The 18,596-nt window shown below is 40.8% G+C and overlaps 1 pseudogene; it reads right to left on the bottom strand.

Moving 5' to 3' along the window:
- Positions 1-5,851: 5,851 nt before the first annotated feature.
- Positions 5,852-9,277, bottom strand: LOC129042137 (peptide chain release factor 1-like, mitochondrial; annotated as a pseudogene).
- Between the last annotated feature and the right edge of the window lie 9,319 nt (positions 9,278-18,596).

Here is an 18,596-nt window from a genome sequence, read left to right as displayed (position 1 = left end):
GTCTCTGCCAGGCTTTGGTATCAGAACGATGCTGGCCTCATAAAATGAGTTAGGGAGGATTCCCTCTTTTTCTATTGATTGGAATAGTTTCAGAAGGAATGGTACCAGCTCCTCTTTGTACCTCTGGTAGAATTTGGCTGTGAATCCGTCTGGTCCTGGACTTTTTTTGGTTGGTAGGCTATTAATTATTGCCTCAATTTCAGAGCCTGTTATTGATGTATTCAAAGATTCAATTTCTTCCGGAGGGTGTATGTGTCCAGGAATTTATCCATTTCTTCTGGATTTTCTAGTTTATTTGAGAAGAGGTGTTTATAGTATTCTCTGATGGTAGTTTGTATTCCTGTGGGATTGTTGGTGATATCCCCTTTGTCATTTTTTTATTGTGTCTATTTGATTCTTCTCTCTTTTCTTCTTTATTAGTCTTGCTAGTGGTCCATCAATTCTGTTGATCTTTTCAAAAAACAAGTTCCTGGATTCACTGATTTTTTGAAGGGTTTTTGTATCTCTGTCTCCTTTAGTTCTGCTCTGATCTTAGTTATTTCTTACTTTCTGCTAGCTTTTGAATTTGTTTGCTCTTGCTTCTCTAGTTCTTTTAATTGTGATGTTAGGGTGTCAATTTTAGATCTTGCCTGCTTTCTCTTGTGGGCATTTAGTGCTATAAATTTCCCTGTACACAATGCTTTAAATGTGTCCCAGAGATTCTGGTACATTGTGTTTTTGTTCTCATTGGTTTCAAAGAACATCTTTATTTCTGCCTTCATTTCGTTGTTTACCCAGTAGTCATTCAGGAGCAGGTTGTTCAGTTTCCATGTAGTTGTGTGGTTTTGAGTGAGTTTCTTAATCTTGAATTCTAATTTGATTGCACTGTGGTCTGAGAGACAGTCTGTTGTGATTTCTGTTCTTTTACATTTGCTGAGGAGTGCTTTACTTCCAACTTTGTGGTCAATTTTGGAATAAGTGCGATGTGGTGCTGAGAAGAATGTATATTCTGTTGATTTGGGGTGGAGAGTTCTGTAGATGTCTATTAGGTCCACTTGGTGCAGAGCTGAGTTCAAGTCCTGGATATCCTTGTTAACCTTCTGTCTCGTTGATCTGTCTAATATTAACAGTGGGGTGTTGAAGTTTCCCATTATTATTGTGTGGGAGTCTAAGTCTCTATGTAGGTCTCTTAGGACTTGCTTTATGAATCTGGGTGCTCCTCTATTGGGTGCATATATATTTAGGATAGTTAGCTCTTCTTGTTGAATTGATCCCTTTACCATTATGTAATGGCCTTCTTTGTCTCTTCTGATCTTTGTTGGTTTAAAGTCTGTTTTATCAGAGACTAGGAATGCAACCCCTGCTTTTTTTTGTTTTCCATTTGCTTGGTAGATCTTCCTCCATCTCTCTATTTGAGCATGTCTCTGCATGTGAGATGGGTCTCCTGAATACAGCACACTGATAGGTCTTGACTCTTTATCCAATTTGCCAGTCTGTGTCTTTTAATTGGAGCATTTAGCCCATTTACATTTAAGGTTAATATTTTTATGTGCGAATTTGATCCTGTCATTATGATGTTAGCTAGTTATTTTGCTCGTTAATTGATGCAGTTTCTTCCTAGCATCAATGGTCTTTACAATTTGGCTGTTTTTGCAGTGCGTGGGTACTGGTTGTTCCTTTCCATGTTTAGTGCTTCCTTCAGGAGCTCTTGTAGGGCAGGCCTGGTGGTGACAAAATCTCTCAGCATTTGCTTGTCTGTAAAGGGTTTTATTTCTTCTTCACTTATGAAACTTAGTTTGGCTTGATATGAAATTCTGGTTTGAAAATTCTTTTCTTTAGGAATGTTGAATATTGGCCCCCACTCTCTTCTGGCTTGTGGAGTTTCTGCTGAGAGATCTGCTGTTAGTCTGTTGGGCTTTCCTTTGTGGGTAACCTGACCTTTCTCTTTGGCTGCCCTTAACATTTTTTTCCTTCATTTCAATCTTGGTGAATCTGACAATTATGTGTCTTGGGGTTGCTCTTCTTGAGGAGTATCTTTGTGGTGTTCTCTGTATTTCCTGAATTTGAATGTTGGCCTGCCTTGCTAGGTTGGGGAAGTTCTCCTGGATAATATCCTGAAGAGTGTTTTACAACTTGGTTCCATTCTCCCCATCACTTTCAGGTATACCAATCAAATGTAGATTTGGTCTTTTCACATAGTCCCATATTTCTTGGAGACTTTGTTCATTTCTTTTTACTCTTTTTTTCTCTAAACTTCTCTTCTCGCTTTATCTCATTAATTTGATCTTCAGTCACTGATACCCTTTCTTCCTCTTGATTGAATCAGCTATTGAAGCTTGTGCATGCGTTACGTAGTTCTCGTGCCATGGTTTTCAGCTCCATCAGGTCATTTAAGGTGTTCTCTGCACTGTTTATTCTAGTTAGCCATTCATCTAATCTTTTTTCAAGGTTTTTAGCTTCCTTGCGATGGGTTTGAACATCCTCCTTTAGCTCAGAGAAGTTTGTTATTACCAACCTTCTGAAGTCTACTTCTGTCAGCTCATCAAAGTCATTCTCCATCCAGCTTTGTTTCATTGCTGGTGAGGAGCTGTGATCCTTTGGAGGAGAAGAAGCGCTCTGGTTTTTAGAATTTTCAACTTTTCTGCTGTGGTTTCTCTCCATCTTTGTGGTTTTATCTACCTTTGGTCTTTGATGTTGGTGACCTACAGATGGGGGTTTGGTGTGGATGTGCTTTTTGTTGATGTTGATGCTATTCTTTTCTGTTTGTTAGTTTTCCTTCTAATAGTCAGGTCCCTCAGCTGCAGGTCTGTTGGAGTTTGCTGGAGGTCCACTCCAGACCCTGTTTGCCTGGGTATCACCAGCAGAGGCTGCAGAACAGCAAATATTGCTGCCTGATCCTTCGTCTGGAAGCTTCATCCCAGAGGGGCATCTGCCTGTATGAGGTGTTAGTCGGCCCCTGCTGGGAGGCATCTCCCAGTTAGGCTGCAACGGGGGTCAGGGACCCACTCGAGGAGGCAGTCTCTCCTAAGAGCTCAAACACCATGCTGAGAGAACCACTGCTCTATTAAGAGCTGCCAGACAGGGACATTTAAGTCTGCAGAAGTTTCTGCTGCCTTTTGTTCAGCTATGCCCTGTCCCCAGAGGTGGAATCTACAGAGGCAACAGACCTTGCTGAGCTGTGGTGGGCTCTGCCCAGTTTGAGCTTCCCCAGCTGCTTTGTTTACCTACTCAAGCCTCAGCAATGGCAGATGCCTCCCTCCCCTGCCAGGTTGTTGCCTTGCAGGTTGACCTCAGACTGCTGCGCTAGCAGTGAGCAAGGCTCTGTGGGTGTGGGACTTGCTGAGCCAGGCATGGGATATAATCTCCTGGTGTGCCGTTTGCTAAGACCATTGGAAAAGCACAGTATTTGGGAGAGAGTGTCCTGATTTTCCAGGTACAGTCTGTCACGGCTTCCCTCGGCTAGGAAAGGGCAATCCTGTGACCCCTTGCACTTCCTGGGTGAGGCGATGCCCCGCCCTGCTTCAGCTTGCCCTCTGTGGGCTGCACCCACTGTCCAACCAGTCCTATTGAGATGAACCAGGTACCTCAGTTGGAAATGCAGAAATCAACCGTCTTCTGCATTGATCACGCTGGGAGCTACAGACTGGAGCTGTTCCTATTCGGCCATCTTGGAACGGAATCCTTTACAAGTTTCTTTGTGTTGATTTTCAACCTTGTCTTGGAGCTCATTGAGCTTCCTTGCAATCCATACTCTGAATTCTTTATCTGTCATTTCCGAGTTTCCATTTTGATTACAGACCATTGCTGTAAATCCAGTGTGATCATTTGGTGGTGTCACCACATTCAGATTTTTTGTGCTTGTTCCTTCTCATCTGGAGATCTTGGCACTTCTAATATTTATAATTATTTTAGTGTGGGTAGGAGTTTTTCTTTTTATTTCCCTGTAATAGTATTATTTTTTCTTTCCCTTTTCCCCCCTCCCTAGGGTGTGTAACTGTAGAGAATGGTGGGTAGGGTCTTTTGGCTTTCCTTCTATAGCCCTGTGCACTTCTTTCAGCAAGTTTTTTTTTAATTTATAAAGAACAAATATATTTCTCACAGTTCTGGAATATGGGAAATCTAAGATCAATGATCTGGTACTTGTTTGACTAGGGCTTTCTTGCTGTGTTCTCATACAGAAAGCAAGCTAGCAGGATGCTCCCTGAAGCCCCTTTTGTAAGGGCCTTAATCCCAGTCCTGAGAGAGAACCCTTCACGGCCCAGTGACCTCTTAAAGGCCCCACCTCTTGATGCTATCATATTGGTACCACTTGAATTTGAGGGGACCCATTCAAGTCATGGCAAACTGATCATTTCCCTTTTGCCAGATAGGACCATGTTCTTTGTCAGTAGGTGGTGGTAGAGGGACACTGCAGAATAAAGGGGCTTCTCTTGCTTCTCCTCTTGCTTCTAAGAGGATGCTGTGACAGTTAATTTTAGGTGTCAATGTGGCTGGGCCACAGGGTGCCTAACTATTTGGTCATATATTTTTTTAAAATTTTAGATATTTAACTTTTGCTCTGACTTTCCAGTTATAAGGTCAAACTTTATTCTGGGTGTTTCTGTGAGAGTGTTTTTACATGAGATTGACATTTAAATCAGTGAACTTTGAATAATGCAGACTGCCCTCCTCGATGTTAGTGGGCTTGATCCAGTCAATTGAAGGGCTGAAGAGAAAAAAGACCGTCCTCTTCCAAGAAAAAGAGAATCCTCCAACAGATACCTCCGGACTGGACCTGCACCATCAGCTTTCTTGGGTCTCCAGCCTCTTGCCTCACATTCCAGCTTTTGGACTTGTTAGACTTAATAATAATCACACAAGCCAATCCTTTTAAGGGAGTTTCTCTGGAGAACCTTGACAAACACAAACATCTACTGAGAGTTCCTGTCCAAGTTTTGCTCACACCCTAGCAGGAGGCTCCCGGCTTACCAGTCCTGAGGGTGTGAAGTTGTTTGCTTGCAAGACCTGATCCACCAGCTGCACACCAGCTCTGGCCCAGGGCAAGGCAGGTAACTTCCCTATCACTGAGTAGTGAGTAGCCACACTCTTTCCATTAGGTCTGACTTCACCATGGAGAAGAGGAGCCCCTTCCAAGAATATTCTTTCCTTGGGTATTCTCAGTCCTAGGACATTATAGCTCTTTTTTATCCTACTTAATAGCTAATACCATTATCAGTTAAAAGTTTTTTATATTAAAATTATCTCTGTTCAAGTTAATGGTATGGTTTCTGTCTCCTGACTAGATATTAGGATATAATATTTACTGTCATATTTCTACTACTTTATGTTTAAAGTTTTTCATAATAAAGATTTAAACTGAATTTTTGATAATTCACTAAATATTTACATAGAACAGGACAAAGGATGATTTTCCGTTGTCTACTTATTGTAAAGAAGCATCCAGGATTTACCACCATGTCATGATTACAGATGGTCACCAGCTTATGATGGTTTTAGGATTTTTTGACTTTATGATGGGTTTATCGGCATGTAGCCCCATTTCAAACTGAGGAGCTCCTTAGGACTTATGAATCATACCTCTTTCACACCACGGTAAAGTTGGAAAATTGTTAAGTCAAGCTTTCATTAAGTAGGAGACTGCTGTGTTGCTAATGTTATATGTATTTTTGACTTATGATGGGTTTATTGGGAATTAACCACAATGTAAATTGAGGACCATCTGTATATTGTGTGATTTTTACTAATGCATTGAAAGAGATCTGTGTAAATTATCTATGACTTCAGAATATGCATATTACTTCCAACTGTGTTAACTCATGTTTTTTAAGAGAATAATGGTATTTTTACACTATGTGGATGTGCTGTAGTAGAATTTTTCTAAGCTACAAAAGTGTATGAATAAAAAATCAACTTAAACTTTTTGGGAAATAATTTCTACTAAAGATTCATAATCAGCGTATTTCTTCAATGACTGTACAAGTTCATCCAGTAGATAATCTCCTTACATAACAGTTTCAAGATCATGCAGTGACTTGCTTATTCTGTGGTCTGTGACCTGGTTCTGTGGAAAATTATATGTTCTTATTTTCTCTGATCTTCCTTTACTTCCAATCTGAATTTTTCTAGCATGTGTCTTTTATTCATTTCTTCTTCTAGATACATGTTGTACAGTTTTACACATAACTTTTTCATAGCCAGCTCTTTTTCAGGTGAGATCTCTCTTGTTGACATTCAGAAACACCTGAATAGTGTTACAAGAATTAAAAAGTTTTAACAGAAAAATCTTCTTTACTAATTTTCAAGGAATACTCCTTTTCCTTCTCATCCTTTATCTTCTTCCTGTTGGAAGATGAACTATCTGGACAGCACTGTCCATGGTATTTACACGCTGCTCCTGCAGCTCCACTGGCTCGCTTAGTGTCGATTCTCAAATCTTTCGGATTAATCACCAGATTAATATCAGTAGGTTGGGGCAATACTGCTTACAGTCATGGTGCTAGCATGGATGCGGCCTTGCTTTTCTGTCTTTGGCACTCTTTGTACTCTGCACACCTCCTTCAAATTTCATGTGCCTCACTTATGTTTATTGTGACACTTTTCACAATAGCAAAGACTTGGAACCAACCCAAATGTCCATCAATGATAGACTGGATAAAGAAAATTTGGCGCATATACACCATGGAATACTATACAGCCATAAAAAATGATGAGTTCATGTCCTTTGTAGGGACATGGATGAAGCTGGAAACCATCATTCTCAGCAAACTATCGCAAGAACAAAAAACCAAACACCGCATGTTCTCACTCATAGGTGAGAATTGAACAATGAGAACACATGGACACAGGAAGGGGAACATCACACACTGGGGCCTGTTGTGGAGTGGGGGAAGGGGGGAGGAAAAGCATTAGGAGATATACCCAATGTAAATGATGAGTTAATGGGTGCAGCACACCAACATGGCACATGTATACATATGTAACAAACCTGCATGTTGTGCACATGTACCCTAGAACTTAAAGTATAATTAAAAAAAAAACAAATTTCATGTGCCTATAGGCTTCTGAACCCCCAATGTTGGCAGATGCATGTCTAAGGCCACCTATTTCACTTGGAAAATATTCCAGGGTTTCAAAATGCCATCTTTTAAATGCAGCATATTGCTGATACATATCAAATATCTCTGAAGTAAACAACATTGCCTCCTGACCGCCAACTCCTGCAGTTATTTCCAGGATCAAATCATTTTCATCTGTTTCTTCTGATGCTTCAACTGAGTTATTTCTTTCTGACACAAAGTTATTTCATTCTCTGCAAATTTCCTTAGATCTTCATCCTCGTTGTGCAGCAAGTGCTCGGTCTTCTGCAGCTCCTGCTCCTTCTCATTCAGCAACTTGACCACTGCCAACAGCTCGGGCCTCCTGACCTTCAAATGGGCTTCAGACCCCACCTGGCGCTTGAGGAAGGTCCGCAAGAGCCCACCCCAGACGAACAGCCTCTCCAGCAGCAGGCTACCGCAGCTCAGGGTCCATCGGGCTGGGCCAGTGGCCCCTGTGGGACCAGAGCCACCAGGCAGCGCCCTCAGCAAGTTTTATATCGCACTGTGCAGTTTGATCTACAAGCCAGTAGATGGTGCTTATAGGTAAGAGCTGGTGCAGCCAGTGTGGCTGGGTATATACTTGATCCTTGTTTACTGGCAGAAGCTCTGTGTTGCCCTAGATAATGAACTGATTCGTGGAATGCATAGTGGTCTGAGCTCCCTGCTCAGCCCCTGGGGGGAGGTGGTGCTCATTGGGGGTACACCTACAGGTCCCGTGATGGCAGGCACAAGCACCTGTGCTGAGGGAGAATCCAGTGGGTGGCCACCAAGCACCCAGAGTAGTGCCTAGGTGTGGAGCTGGAAAACTTCCTCAGTCCCCTGTTCTCTGTATGGTGATGGGGGGCAACCTGAACTCTAATCCAGGAGAGTGGATGCTCCAGATGCCTGGAGATCCGCCTGGGTGTGTAGCAGATAGGACTCCTCTGCACCAGGGTCTCTGCACAGAAACAGTGGGGCAGGTCAGGCTTCTTATCAATTTGAGTGGGTGTTCCAAATGCCTGGAGATCTACCTGAGTGTGGAGGAGAGAGGGACCCCTGCACCAAGATCTCTGCACAAGAGGGGTGAGGAGACTCAGGCTGCTGATCTGGGCAAGCAGGTGCTCTGAATGCCTGGAGATCTGCCTGGGTGTAGAGCAGTGAAGACCTTCCTGCACCACAGTCTATGTGCAGGATGGATGGGGCAGCTTAGGCTGCTGGTCCAGGCCAAGTGTGCTCTGAATGCCTGGATTTCTGTCTGGGGTGGAGTGGAGAGGGCCCTGCTACACCATGATCTCAGAGGAGCAGTCTGGGCACCCAGCAATGGCATATGCAGGTGGGCTCCGGGTTGCCAAGATGGCCCTGGCTGAAGTCTTGCTGCCCACATAAAACTGCAGCTGTAGCAGCTTTCCTCCTGCCCCAGACCTGTGATGGGGGAGAATACAATTCTAGCACCTACTGCTGAGGCACTTTCCACAGTTCTGACTGTGGAGGCTCCTACCCTACTCCAGAGCAGGTGCTCCAATCTCTTACCCGAGACTAAAATGCCTGCGCAGTCATGCTACCGGGTCAGCAAAGAATGGGTGACTTTGTATGTGCCTAGATTAAAAATGGCATCCTGATCTCAGTCCTGAGTCTGGGAATATGTCTGTAGCTTTTCCCATTCCCATTCCTTCACAGTGGCTTCAAACCCCTCCCCAACTTGGTTCCACGGCTTGAGAGAAACAAAGTGCTCCCCCTCGGCCTGTCTTTCTCGATCCCCACGGAAATGTGACTTACAGAGGGAGGTTCTCTGCCTCTCTCACGTACTGGGACTTCACTTACTTTTATCAGCCATACACTGTCATGGGGGCTGTTTGCCAGCGTTCTCCTCCCTGGGATTTGGAATGTCCTTCACAATTCTGGTGGATTCCCATTTTCCTTCTTGAATTAAGCTCACAGAGTTGATCTTTATGCACTGTCTTGCTATTTCCAAGTGGCTGAGTACACACTAAAAGCCTTTAATCCACCATCTTGAAAAAAAAATTTGTCTTTTCTTATAAGGACATAAGTCATATGTCCTTATATGTCCATCGTAAGTCATGGATTTAGAGCTCACTCTAATCCAGTATGACTTCTTTTTAGCTAAATACATCTGCAAGGGCTCTATTTCCAAATAAGGGCACATTCTGAAGTTCTGGATGAATGTAAATTTCCAAGTAAACTTTCTTGACTTCAGGGGCCATGTGCGTAAATGAGTATGTGAATAGGGGTGTGTGTGTGTGTGTGTGTGTGTGTGTGTGTATTGTGTGTGGTTGGGAAGTTGCTGGAAGACTAAGACATGGGGGTATCCCACTATAGTCATTTAAAACACTATTCTGGTCATATATATAAAAGCTGCGCTGCTGTAACTGGGCTTGCAGGCTACCAGTTTGGGATCCTTCCTGGGCCAGAGAAACACATTTGAATTTGTTCCAAGTGAAATTAAGTCATGGAGACTCTGACTGCTAGAGGCAGGGGGTGGGTGAGGGGAGGGACTGGATTGGAAGGGAGCCTGCATGGAGGTAAGTACAACATCCAGGAAGTTTCTCTAATCGTCCAGGCACAGTATGGAATACTTTAAAAGACAGGAGCTTGAAAAGTAAGTGTATTGAATTCTAGTTTCAATAGATGCCAGGAATACCTTGGAGGTAATTAAAACAAACTTTGTTCGTATATCCGATCACATCTTTGTGGGTTATCTATAAAATGACAGTGACTAGTAATATTTTTCTAGTAAATTTCCAATATATGCCAGAAGGTGGCAGCATTGTCAAACAGCAGGATGCTTGGTGCTGCCTGCCACTCTCCTTTACATGCTTCCGGACCTACTGAATTCATGGCCATCTCCTCTCTGACACCCCCTGTCCTCCTGCATCCCCTCTTCCATGTCTTTCTCCTTGCTGGGTTAACATGGAGTGGGCTGGGAGAAGTGGGGCACCAACAGAGGGCCTAACACTGGTCTCCTTTTATATTAATATCAGAATAGAACCTCCTTCTTGAAACACTACATTGATAGTATTAAATGTCTCCCTTAAAAATCTCTGGGAGGTAAGAGCAGAATGATGAGGAACTTAGAACAATTGTCCATATTTCAGAAAAGCCATGCCTTGATAAAATGTCAACTGCTTATGCTAGGATCATTATGGATTCTGTGATAAATCTGATTGTCTCACGCTGAGCAAAGACCTGGGTTGGGAGTTTCAAATATTTTTCCATAAGCAGAAAAATATTATCTCTAAATAAATTCAGCCAGGCAATTAAACTCTTTCAAAACATTGGAATCTTGGTTAACACATAAAAAAGCAGGGGTGGTGAGAATCTTGGGATTCATTATCTTGGTGGATACAAAGTTGTCTTCATTTAAAAGACTGTATTGATTAGGGCAGCAGGGCTAACCAGAAAAACCTGGGTTTGGAGTTGGGCCGATTTCTAACTTTGCAACCTCCAGTAAATAATTCAAAATCTTTGAGCTTCATTTTTCTCAGCGCATTGGATTGCTATTGACATAAATTAAATAGTGTATATAAAGAACTTAGTATAGTGCTAGCACATAGTTGATGCCCAACAAGCTTTTCTTGAATGAATGGAACTAACAGCAATAGCAATATTGAGTTTTAGAGGCCTGCTGTGTACCTGATATTGTGGTCGTGGCGAGACTGAAAACCAACAAATGGAGAGAAGAGAAGAATATGATTCTCTGATATGGGACATTTAAATTACTATTTTTAATTTTTAGATCTTGGGCAATCGAACACATTTGAACTGCCCCCTGGCTCTAGAGGGGGGTGATAAGTAACTGAGATGCCAGGCCACATGCCACTTTTCTTACATACCTCACAGCATGTGGCAGAGTACACAATATCAACTCTGGAAATTGAGCCGTTAGAAAGAAAAGAACGCATGACTGTGTCTTTGATTTGAATACAGGTAGTCTCTTCATTACCTGAGGTTCCAGGGAGGATAAATTTTGCCTTTAATCTATACCAGCTTTATGGTCAGGGAACAGGAGAGGGACTTGCTGCCATTATTCACCATCTCTTATTTGAGGACACTTATTTAGCTTGTGCTCAAACAGATAGTCTAATAAGATACTTGATGGAGAGAGAGCGTGTGTGAATGTGAATGTGGAAAATGATGGCCGCATGGTCTTCCTCTTGAGCTTTCTGAGGCTAGCAGAGGACAGGAGCAATCACAACAGCTCAAGTTAGAAAGGGGCTAAAGGGTCAACTTGTTCAACTGGCCTTGTATTCTCAAATTCCTTTTATGATATTGCTTCAGGAGCACTTTAAGAAAACCTCCAAGTAGAGCTTGAGATCTTAGTCCCTCTGTGCCACCTTGCAATGCCTTTTTCTTCTCATGAGAAGCTGGGCTTCTCAAAGTATGCCCTTTGTTAATTTTTCTTTCTTTGAATACTTCAAGACCCTGTATTCCTTCTACATGTAGCTCCCTCCCACCCCAGTAAGGGAGGGGGATTATGTGAATTCTAATAACATTTTTTTCCATAATTTCCAATAGTTCCTTTTTAGGTAATTATGCTATCTAATGCTTTTTCGCTAAAAAGTGTCATTTTATTGAAGAATTCTACTTCTGTTTCTGTGTGTGAACATATATAGTTTTCTATAAAAAATTAGGAACCAGCTTGTCATTAAGTGAGTTGTTACTCATTGTTTATTAGATGCATACAAGATATCAGGAATACAGGAGCGAATAAGACAGAAAACCTGCCTTCCAGGAGTTTGTATTTTAATAAGCTGTCATCTCACACAAGGTGAAAGAAGATTGTATTATCTATTGCATAACAAATTATTGTATTATCTATTGTGTTATCAACACAATCTATTGATAAACAAATAGATTGTATTATCTATTGATAAACAAATAGATTGTATTATCTATTGATAAACAAATAGATTGTATTATCTATTACATAACAAATCACCCCCAAAACATAATGGCTTAAAATAATAAACATTTAACTTATATTTTCCTTTTTCTGCTGGTTAAGAATTTGGGAATGGCCTACTTGGCTGGTTCTGGCTTAGGGTCTTACATGTGACTGCAGTTGGATGTTGGCAAAGGCTATAGCCAACTGAAAGCTTAATTGAGGCTGGAGGATCTGTTTTGAAGATGGCTCTCTTGCATGGCTGTAGGCAGGAGGCCTTAGTTCCTAACCATGTGGTCTCTCCATAGATGGCTTGAGTGCCCTCTCAACATGGAGGCTGGATTTCTCCAGAGTGAGTGATTGCCTCAGGATACAGCAAGCCTGGCTTTCCCCAGAGGCCATGATTGCCTCAGGATGCAAAAGCAAGCTTTTGTGCCCACATATTAACTAATTAGTTAATTCAACAAGTGTTTATTGAACACCTACTATTTGCTAGAAGTTCCAGCATTGAAACATACCTCATTCTTTCCTCACTGAGAGTCTGGAAAAAGTAAAAATACTTCCAGCTTAGTTAAAAATTGAAAGGGCTAGAGTAGTAGTATTTTCTAGAGTAATTCATAGAGAAATAAACCATTTAACCAAGGTAGGGGTGCAATCCAATCACTTGCAAATAAACAGTGCAATTGCACTTGATTCAAGTGTGCTCTGGGTCTCTTTTTATTTTGGAAATCCTTGTGCTTTTGTAATGGCTGCCTAGCAACCAGGGCTTTGCTCAGTTCATGCCAGGAGTGTTTGAGCAGAGTTGATCAATAGCATTAAAATTCACTAGGTTTCCCAAGCAGTAAAAAACTGCTAGATGCGGCCGGGCGTGGTGGCTCACGCCTGTAATCCCAGCACTTTGGGAGGCCGAGGCGGGGGGATCATGAGGTCAGGAGTTTGAGACCAATCTGACCAGGATGGTGAAACCCTGTCTCTACTAAAAATACAAAAAAAAAAAAAAGAAAAAGAAAAAGAAAAAATAGCCAGGCGTGGTGGCACATGCCCATAATCCCAGCTACTCAGGAGGCTGAGGCATGAGAATAGCTTGAACCCGGGAGGCAGAGGTTGCAGTGAGCCGAGATCATGCCACTGCACTCCAGCTTGGGCGACAGAGAGAGACTCCGTCTCAAAAAACAAAAACAAAAACAAAAAAAACTGCTACATGCTGAGCCCGGATGGCCACCTAGCAGTGCAGAGGGTGAGGGTCAAGGTCAGAAGACCCTGGGACGGGTAGAATTTTTCTAGGTTGGGAGGAAGGATGTGCATGCACGATGGTGGTTTTACCCATGTTTGGCTAACAGTGGCGTGATTCACATCTAAGAATAGATAACATTTGTTAGAAAATGTTCTTGGTGTTTGCTTTCAGCGGTGCTTACACTGAAATGGGAATGACACAGAAAAATAGAACGTGGTGAATACGTCCCTCTTGTTTGTGAACATTCTACAGTTTTATGATTAGAAGCTATCAATTTTAGAACTCTGGTGCATAGATAATTCAAATCAGCTTACTTCTCAAACTTCGCGCTGGCCCCAAACAAAAACATATGACTAGAATCCTTTTTAAAAATGTGTTCTGAAAAAAGTTAAATCCATCTGTATACAAGACTATGCTATATGTAAGACTGGGTTAACATATGTTGAAGTGAGAAGGACATTGTTTGGCATTTACCATTCATTCATTCATTTTTTCAATAAATATTAAAGGTACAATTTTCCAGGTGCTCTGTTAGGCATTGGAATATAGACATCAATAAAATAGACACATTCCTTGTCCTCATAGTATTGCATTCTAGTGGGGCTCATGACATATGAGAAAGAGAGAAAAACTCATGTAGCTCTCCTGGGGCAGTAGAAGGGCCAAAGGACTCCAGTAGGTGAAATAAGGATTTTGACAACTACACAGGAAAATCAGAGCTGCCAAATTCTGCCTTTCTGGATGCTTTTCTATGAATCCCATCCACGACAGGTGAATTCTTATGTAACGGACTTGTTTATAAGCTGCACTAACCCAAGGTGTCCAGATGGGCTACCAGAAAGAAAACTCTAACTCCTTCACTCACCCACATTGATTATTCATTAAAGCTTCACCTCTTTCAAAATCTGTCCCTCTCATTCAAGGAGGGCTCTGAAATTTTTCACACATGCTTGCAAATTGCTATTCCTTGAGCACCATAGGGCTTCTAGTGAGGAGTCATTGAAGAGTCATCAACAGTGGGAAGAAATAATCAAATGTATCTTTAAGATTAATTTGCAAACAGGGAATAGAGTGACTTAAAGTGGAATGAAATTGGAATTAAGAAATACCATAAAGGAGCATACTGGAGGGATATTTTATATGTTTTTAATTTTTTTTGGCCAACTAGCTGTCCTTTCTCAGTTTAGGGTAGTAGCTCTTCAATTCTGCTTTTGGGGACTGTCTTTTCCGCTCTAAGTCATTGTGATTTGGGTGGGGCTAATCTAACCCCCACTCTGAGGGTGGGGTTAGTGAACTAGGTCTGGCCAAGGAGAAAACATACAGCGCATTGTTCTGAAACCACAACAATCATTCATAGAATGTTTGCTGGAACCATGAATGAGGCATCCTCTTACCAATGGGGTTGCCAGTTGGTAGGATGTAAACCCAAAGTTCTGTTTGCTATTACATAAGAAAAAGTGACTGAGAGTGCTGTCAAGTCAGAGAGAACTAGAGCAGTGATATGGAGAGCGATATTTGGTAATAATGAGGACCTGGATCCAGCCCTGTCTGAAGTCTAATTTTCAGTTACATTTTCCCACAAATTATTATCTTTATTAGAGGCAATTTGAGTTGGAATTTCTACCATTTCCACAAGAAGATCCTGGGCTAGTACACTAGAATATTGAGCAGTATCATGTCTTTAACACTAACAGTTGTAAAGTAATTAAAATTGGGGATGCTTTTGAGAAGAATTACAAAAAGATGTGGTAGATGAAGGAGAGAAGAGTAAGGCAGTAGGATTTGCCAGCTTCAGCCAGATGATTAAGAAGATGGTGCTGTCTGTTCTTAACAGAAACAAAGAAGTCAGGAAAATGATTTGGAGTAAGGCAAAGGGGTGGGAGTGAAACCTACTGTAGACATGTTGAGTTGCTACTGATAGCTGAGCATCTAACCTAGTAGGTGAAAATTTGGGACTGAGTCAATGCAGAGAGACCATTTCTAAAGTGGGAGGCAATAATTAAAAATGATGTAGCCAGTAAAATCATGAAGGGAGAACATGGTGAATAGGTAAGAAAAATGGGCCATTGGAAGACCCAGGTTTGGGATTCCAGAAGAAAAAGTGAAACCAACAAAAATGGTTTATTGTCCCAGTGCCTTTGCATGTGGGGCCTTGATACCCTGGTATCCATTACTCTTATGTCAGTCACTTCTGTAAGACAGTTCAGATAGAACTTCTTCCAGCCCATCTTCTCTGCCTGTCCATCTTGTGCACCTGAGGTTGGGCTTCCCAGTATCTATTTCAGTTTCCCACTGCACTTATCCCATTTTATTTTCACTATGTCTCTGAGTCTGCTTCTGCAACAGACCTGGCTAGAATTTGAAACCAAATCTTCCTGATTCTAGAAGGCATGCTTTTCCCACTAAGCTTTGCTGTGATGATTTTTAGCCTACCTACAGTGTAGGACAATTGGAAACATCAAATGGGATGATGTATATGAAATTGCTTTGGAAACTATAAATTAACATGTAAGTACAAGCTGACATTACTATTGCAAATCTGTTATTGACTATATATTTGTGTGTGTTTAAGGTGATATTATTGCAAATGTAGATATTATTTGTACACATGTGCATGAACATGTAATATGTAATAAAACGTGTATATATACAGATATAATAACATTAATATTTTATGTATGTGGAATTATTCTTATATGTATATTCATACATGATATATTTATGTGGCTATGAATGTGTGTATATTTATTACAGTACTCAGGAGACAATCAAGTTATTGGCTTTTAAAATGTACTCTATTACATGAGAATTTAGACAAAAAAAGAAACTTTTTTTGATATGTCCTAATATCAGAACATTGTAAATACTCAAATTCATAATCTTGAATGTTGATAATAATAGTAATTATTTGCTACATGTGAATTTGTGGTCTTTAGCCTACAAAGGATGATCACAAGCACTATTCTATTTGTTCTCACCAAAACACTGTGAGGGTATCTGATTTGTATATTGGGAAGTATTGGCTTTGATGTTTGGCAGACTAGGGCTTCTACTCTGGATCCTGTCTACTTTCTAGCTTGGCTATCTTGAGCACATTATAATAGTTACATGATTGAGTGCCTTTTCTGTTCATATTCTTTTACATATTGTTTCTAATTTTTCATAGGGACTCCTAAAGGATAGATATTGTTCTCATTTATGGATGAGAACACTTGTTATTAGAGTAGTTATGTGACATGGATATTTATTTATTTATTTATTTAGAGATGGAGTCTTGCTCTGTTGCCCAGGCTGGAGTGCAGTGAAGTGATATTGGCTCACTGCAACCTCTGCCTCCTGATTTCAAGCGATTCTTGTGCCTCAGCTTCCTGAGTAGATGGGATTACAGGTGCACACCACCACACCTGGCTAATCTTTGTATTTTTAGTAGAGACAGGGTTTCACCATGTTGGCCAGGCTTGTCTCAAATTCGTGGCCTCAAGTGATCTGCCTGCCTCAGCCTCCCAAAGTTTTGGAATTACAGGTGTGAGCCACCGTGCCTGGCCACTTGAATCATTTTTAAATGTATTGAGTTATTTTGTGGCCCAAAATATGATCTACCTCAGTAAGTATTCCATGTACTCTTGGAAAAAAATGTGTATTATGCGTATATAGAGTGGGGGATTCTATACATGTTAATTTGGCCAAGTTAGTTGATAGTATTGATCAAGTCTTCAGTTTCTTTACCAATCTTCTGTCAATTTGTTTGATTAATTACTGAGTTAGTGATAATGAAATCTTAGATCATAATTGTCAATTTTTCTATGTCTCTTTTTGGTTTTATCAGTTTTTACTTCATGTATTTTGAAACTCTATTATTAGGTGCATAAACATTCAGAATTGTTATGTTTTCTTGATGAATTGATCTCTTATTATTATGAAATGAACATTATTATCTGTGATAATATTATGTCATCTGAAGTCTATTTTGTCTGAATTTAATATAGCCAAATGCATCTTTCTTTTTTAAGTTTTTTTTTTTTATTATTATACTTTAAGCCCTGGGATACATGTGCAGAATGTGCACGTTTGTTACATAGGTATACACATGCCATGGTGGTTTGCTGCACCCATCAACCCATCATCTACATTAGGTATTTCTACTAATGCTATCCCTCCCCTAGCCCCCCACCTCCCGACAGGCCCCGGTGTGTGATGTTCCCATCCCTGTTTCCATGTGTTCTCATTGTTCAACTCCCACTTATGAGTGAGAACATGCGGTGTTTTGTTTTCTGTTCCTGTGTTAGTTTGCTGAGAATGATGGTTTCCAGCTTTACCCATGTCCCTGCAAGGGACAGGAACTCATCCTTTTTTATGGTTGCATAGTATTCCATGGTGTATAAGTGCCACATTTGCTTTATCCAGTCTATTGTTGATGGGCATTTGGGTTGATTCCAAGTCTTTGCTATTGTGAATAGTACTGCAATAAACATATGTGTGCATGTGTCTTTATAGTAGAATTATTTATAATCCTTTGGGTATATACCCAGTAATGGGATTGCTGGGTCAAATGGTATATCTGGTTCTAGATCCTTGAGGAATCTCCACACTGCCTTCCACAATGGTTAAACTAATTTATACTCCCACTAACAGTGTAAAAGTGTTACTATTTCTCCACATCCTCTCCAGCATCTGTTGTTTCCTGACTTTTTAATAATCACCCTTCTACCTGGCATGAGATGGTAGTATCTCATTGTGGTTTTGATTTGCATTTCTCTAATGACTAGTGATGAGATGATGAGCTTTTTTTCATATGTTTGTTGGCCACATGAATGTCTTCTTTTGAGAAATGTCTGTTCATATCCTTTGCTCACTTTTTGTTGGGTTTGTTTGTTTTTTTCTTGTAAATTTGTTCAAATTCCTTGTAGATTCTGTATATTAGCCCTTTGTCAGATGGATAGATTGCAAACATTTTCTCCCATTTGGTAGGTTGCCTATTTACTCTGTTGATAGTTTCTTTTGCTGTGCAGAAGCTCTTTGGTTTAATTAGATCCTATTTGTCAATTTCGGCTTTTTTTGCCATTGCTTTTGGTGTCTTAGTCATGAAGTCTTTGCCCATGCCTATGTCCTGAATAGTATTGACTAAGTTTTATTCTAGGATTTTTATGGTTTTAGGTCTTACATTTAAGTTTTTAATCCATCTTGAGTTAATTTTTGTATAAGGTGTAAGGAAGGAGTCCAGTTTCAGTTTTCTGCATATGGCTAGCCAGTTTTCCCAACACCATTTATTAAATAGAGAATTCTTTCCCTATTGCTTGTTTTTGTCAGGTTTGTCAGTGGTCAGATTGTTGCAGATGTGTGCCATTATTTCTGAGGTCTCTGTTCTGTTCCACTGGTCTATATATATATATTTTGGTACCAGTACTAT

The sequence above is a fragment of the Pongo pygmaeus genome, chromosome 7 (genome assembly GCF_028885625.2).
Source record: "Pongo pygmaeus isolate AG05252 chromosome 7, NHGRI_mPonPyg2-v2.0_pri, whole genome shotgun sequence".
Classification (NCBI taxonomy): domain Eukaryota; kingdom Metazoa; phylum Chordata; class Mammalia; order Primates; family Hominidae; genus Pongo; species Pongo pygmaeus.
Note: the sequence above shows the minus strand (reverse complement) of the source record. Positions and strands in the feature narration are given on the sequence as shown.